Source organism: Arvicanthis niloticus, chromosome 1 (assembly GCF_011762505.2).
Source record: "Arvicanthis niloticus isolate mArvNil1 chromosome 1, mArvNil1.pat.X, whole genome shotgun sequence".
In the NCBI taxonomy this organism is placed as follows: domain Eukaryota; kingdom Metazoa; phylum Chordata; class Mammalia; order Rodentia; family Muridae; genus Arvicanthis; species Arvicanthis niloticus.
This window is the reverse complement of record NC_047658.1, coordinates 53,095,279-53,101,278: the sequence shown is the minus strand read 5'-3', so window position 1 is coordinate 53,101,278 and position 6,000 is coordinate 53,095,279.

Sequence of the window (6,000 nt, the reverse complement as noted above, 5' to 3'; positions counted from 1 at the left end):
TCAGGCATGGTGACATACATCTGTAACCTCAGCACTGGAATGAGTCCTGCAGGGGCCCTGTAGCCAGTCAGCCTCCGTAAAGCAGTGAACTCCAGGTTTAGTGAAAGACCCTATCTCAAAAAAATAAGAAAAAAATTCAAAACAAACACCCAACATTAACCTGTGGCTCACATGCATGTGCTCACACATACACTCACTGCATACATATGTGCACACATGGACATACATCATAAAGTGAACATGTGATGTATGGGTAAGGAAAGATCAGGTGGAGTTAGAAGTAAAATGTCTGTCTCAGGTATGTCTTAGGGACAAATGAATCACAAAGTATAAGTCCGTTCTTTAACCTGAATGTGTACTTTTCAGTTTTCCATGTTCTCAGGCTTTCACTTGTGAGTCTACAGTTTTGATTTGGGGCATTTCTCACCTGTGCCTATCTTCTTTGTAGGTTTCAAGGATGTTTCTCACTTCTGGTTGGTTATGGTACTAGGAGTCTTCACTTTGTTCTCATCACAACTCAAAACTTGAACCCCTACTCTATAGAACCTGAAGGAGTGTGTCAGCAGAACAGGCTTCCAATCTCACAGAGTTTAGCACATCAGGTTGGAGTCTGCTGAAGCACTAGGTTTTGTGTGTGTGTGTGTGTGTGTGTGTGTGTGTGAAGCTGACAGTGATTTTTCCTTTGTCTCCTCCTCCAGGAAGTTGGAAGACAACTAGAGTGCCTTCTCTCAGAATGGTCCTGAGCAGAAGTGAATAGCCTGCCACAGGCCAGGCACAAAACTTCATGAGATATATATTCTGCTTTCTTGTAGCAGTTTGTACAGCTACCCATCAAATTCAGCTGTCAGAGAATCTCAAATAAATGACTATTATAGTAGTTTGAAAGAATACAATATAGGTGATGTTGTTTACAAGCGGATAGGATGCAAATCAAAGACTTAAGGTAGAAGGAACCTTAATCCCTCATCTCCTTCAGCTGGGAAGAGAAGCTGAGGCTGTCTGGGGATAAGCCCCTTAAAAGGATTCGTGAGTATCTGTCTCCTCCATCTCTCTTTATGTTCTTTTCCTCTGTTCTTCCTGCTACTGCCTTAGTTAATGCACTAATTGCTTATTCATTCATCCTCACTGGTTCACTCTAAAAAAGAACAAAATCTCTCCAGCCTATTTTGAGACAGGCTCTTGCCACATAGACCAGGTTGGTTTTCAACTAGGTTCATCCTGCCTCAGCCTCCCAGATGCTTGGATTACAGAAGTGCACTTTGATGTCTGATCTCACAATGTTTTACCTGTATTGTTTACATAAAAACGTTTATTTACAATTTGAAACAGGAATTGTTTAGGAACAATGCATGGCAAAACAAAAACCAAAAACCCACAATGCTCTCCACTAAAAATGAAACAAGAAGTGGATCTTGTATGATGTGACAGAGGAGACACCCAACCTCAGCCTCTGGCCCTCACAAGTGAGTATACACACATACACACATGCACACACACACTCACAGACCCTGCAAAGACTGATATCTTCCATAAAAGACTAGGCCATATAGTTGTTTGTTTCTTTTTTATCTTGGTCTTCAGCTTAGCTCTGAAGAATACTGATATTTACTTAAAATTATATTACTTTGCTCATCATGAGTGGTTTTACATTCATTTTATTTTTTTAAATAATGTATGAAAATATCATTTCTCCTTTTGCTTTTGAGACTCAGTCTAGCATGTAAGCCTGGCTAGCCTGAAATTCATGATGTATACCAGCTGGCCTTAAAGTTGTAGTAATCCTCCTGCCTCTGCTTCCTGAGTAATGGGATTACAAGTGGTACCATGTACCTACCTGTAATAGAAGGTGCCATGGATATTTACCTTGATTACTGGGATGTCTGGCTCCCTTTGGATCTTGCTTCCAGAATTAGTACCTCACTTATCCCTCGTGTCCTGGTTGAAGATTAGCTCTTGCTTGTCATTCAAGGTAAGGATTTCTGCAGGAGAGAACAGAGCATTCGCTAACTTAGTCTGTGTCCTATGTACAATGGGTTGAACCAAGTGTGGTAGGAGAGTCATTAGCAAGCAGAAACTTTGAAACCAAGCAGACCTGGGCTTTGTGACCTTGAACTAACAATGGAATCCATTTCTTAGTCATCCTATCTGTAAAATGAAACAGTATAGAGCCTGGCACATACAATTTAATCTTTTTATAATCATTTCAGCACTTAGGGCTAAATATTTAAATAAAGTCATTGTTTAGGCTGACAACTCTAGGCTTCAATATCTAAGAGAAAATGCCTATAAAGAAAGAGCCTCTTACAAACCCAGAGAAGATTCTCTTTCATGATGGCATCCTTTCCTCTTGCCTTTTTCCACCATGAAGCTGTACCATAGCTACAGACTTCAGTGCTCTGGAGGCAAGACCATATTGTCCAATTGCTTCACCTTCTATTTGTCTGCCTTCTCTTGATTTACTAACTGATGCCTTCAACACTGTTTGACAGACATCCTAGTCTTGGTGAATTTTGAAAGGATTGCTAGGGTTTCTCTAAAAAGGTATTGTAGACTGAATGGCTTAAACAACAGAGATTTATTATCTCAGTTTTAAGGGCTTTAAGACTGAGATCCAAGTGTCCACAGGATTCATTCTTTATGAATCTATGCAGGAACACCTTTTCCATGCCTCTCTCTAAGCTACTTACTGCTAGCTGGCTGGCAGTCTGGGGGATTCTCCTGTATCCCTTGATTTACAGATCTCTATCTTCATGTTTACCTGATGTCCACTGTGTGTCTGTCTGTCTGTTTCCTGAGAGCCACAGTTTCACTGGGTTGGGACTCACCCTAACGACACCCTTAATAACTAGAACTATGCATAGTTACCAACCGACTGACATTTTCTGAGAATTGCAACATTATGGCATTCTGTCATTGTGAGTTTAAATTGCCTTCTGTAACTATGGTGTCATTTGTGATGTGTAATCTTATGCAACTACATTTACACAGGCAATCCATTGTTGACCAGAATGCCACACAGCATGTGACTGAGGCAAATCCCCCGGCATAGTCTAGCTTCAAGTCTCTACAGCAGGGCTTGGGATGGGATGGGGCTGGTACTCACCTGGCATTCTACTCCTGGACAATCCACTGTCCCTATATGTTGGGAGCCAACTTTTAGCAGAAAGCGGCTAGATCAACTTTGCAGCCATCTTGAGCCATATACCCTGATAAGAGACTTGTTTTTCAACAGCCTACAACAGCTGAGCACACTCTGACAAACATCTTGTTTATCCCACATAGCTCGTTTTGCTGTTTAGTGACCCCAGCTGCATGGTGCACGTGGTAAAGAGTCTTCAGCTGTGTTCCCCTGCTTGTGCTTATAAATACCCAGGATTTCCTTGCAATAGGAGATGATAAAGGAGTCCATAGGAGTGAATATAGTCTATGGGAGACAGTAAACGAGACTTGACTACACACTCTGTTTTTTTTCTCCATTCTTCGAGTCTCTTCCCCTTTATCCCCACTCTCTCTCTTGTTAGGCCCGGACCCGTGGACCAGAGCAACAAAGAGGCCATGATATTTTGGCCCCAAAGCACGGGGCAGAACGGTCTGCAACACAGTGGCCACCAAACCGGGCAGTACGGGTCTCAACACCTATAGTAACAGCAAAGAGAAATAACACACATGCTGTGGATGGCACAGCTACAGGGATCCTCTGCAGTGGCTTGCCCAGCCCTTGTCAGATCATACATTGATGAGAAAGAAGCCTGGATATGAGTGCCAAAGAGGGGGATCTGTAATCCTGGTCAGCATCAATTCCTGTAACACTACAAACTGTGCCAGAATCTAAACAGTGGATTACAGTATTGGAGCCCTTCACTACCTTTTGAGCAGCCAATATCAGAACTGTTTCTGAGTTACAGAGACAAGATCCAAAGCATCAGCGGAAACCCCCAACTCTACTGTGACCCCCTAAGGATCAGCACACATGCTCTGCTGCCCACCACACCTACATGCATTGCCACACAATACTCTTGCAAGACATACAGTGAAAGTGGCTTGTAATACAGTACATGTTGTGTTAAAATCCACTGTTTACAACTGGAGAAGCCAGAGAGATTAGACACATGCCAAGAGGTCTCGTTAAGAGAAACCCCTTGCTAAGACCTTACATGGATATGGAAAAGTAGTCACCATCCCAACAGATGTATATCAGCATAAATACAATAAATATGAAAAATAAATAGTGATACTTCATAAAGTTCATAACTCTAGAGTAACAGATTCCACAGATACTGAAGTGGATAATACAGAATTCAAATGTATGGGTTTATTTTTTTTTAAAAGTTCAATAATGTCTCTGAAAATAAATATAAACAATCAAATTGACTAGAGAGAGCAATTCAAAAAATGTATGACAAGTTTAGTAATGAGAAGTTTTTGTTGTTTTGTTTTTGTCTCCACAGGATTTCTCTGTATAGTCTTAGCTGTCCTGGAACTCATTCTGTAAACTGGGCTGGCCTTGAATTCAGAGATCCACCAGTCAACAAACTACCAGGTTTCAAACTTGTGACAAATACCATAGTGGACCTGGCTGCCAGGTTCTCCTTTCAATCCCTCAGTCCCTACAGGCCCCTCCTGGCTAGCATACCCTGCCCTCTACCCTGAATGCTCCAGCCCAGGGGGCAGGGCTCTCCTTCTCCATATAATCTAGCCATTTTGGTTGCCTTCTCACTTTGTGCTTTGTACCTTTGGCCTCCTGGCTGCAGCCCTTAATTCCCTTCTCCTCTCCCTTTCCTTCCCCTTCTCCCCACATGGCCCAGCTCAGGGTCACATTCGTGCTGTGCCCTCCTAGATGTCCCCGCCTCTGGCTATGCTCTCCCACATATTTATATAATAGACTTTCTCCTCCACTAACTCTAGGAGCAGTCATATTTCCTTTCCTTTCCTTTCCTTTCCTTTCCTTTCCTTTCCTTTCCTTTCCTTTCCCTTTCTTTCTTTCTTTCTTTCTTTCTTTCTTTCTTTCTTTCTTTCTTTCTTCATTCACCTCATACTGGGATTAAAGTTGTGTGCCACCACTGCACCAGCTAAGACAGATTTTGAAAAAACAAACCAAAAGCAAAAACCAAACAAAAAAAGGAAAGTCATGCACTGAAAAGCTTAGTAAGTCAGATTTTTAAAAATCAGCTGGAAACCTCGATAGACCAGATCAAGTAGAAGAAATAGTATTGGAGCTTCAAATAATTTCAATAATTTCTTAAACATATAATATGTTTAGACAGAAACCAGCAAACAAACAGACCCAAGAAAGAATGAAGAGTGCCTATGAGAGTTCTTGGGCAGCTTTAAAAGTTACTACAGCCTAAGTAGGAAGTGCCCACTGGGAAGGTTCCTGAGCTGAATGTTTTAAGTATGCTGACCTCAGCAGATTAATCAAGCAAAGTGAGTCCCTGTCCCTGGCCTCCCTCTGTTTCTCCCTTTCTTTGATAGCCCCTTGGTCACATAGGTGACATAATGCTTCACCACTGGTCCACAAACAACAAAGCAGCCGGTGGACCATGGACCAAGGCCTCTGAAACACAACCCCAAGTAAACCTTTCTCTCTTAAGTATCTTATCCTCAAGTATTTTGCTACAGTAATGGAAAACGGACTAACATAAACAGCAAATATCTGCCCCATTGGTATAACAGAAAATTGATTTAATGAAGGATTAGCAGACAATTCCACAATCTTAGGAAAGAAGTGGAAACACAGAATGTCCTTATGATTGTGTTGCTCTCTCTTCCTCTTCTGGGTGTGGGAGTCCCTCGTCATCTTCCCTATGCTGGGTGAATGGATGAATTCCTGACTTTATGCTTATCTTGGACAGTCTTCATGTCCCCTTTCCAAAGGAAAAACCCTGCTGTGTGTAATAATTTTGGTTGAAAGTCATTTTCTTCCAGAACTTGAAGTTCATCATTAAAGTCCACGTTGGCCTTCAGAATTTCTGCTGGGAAATCTCTAAGTCTAATGAGCTT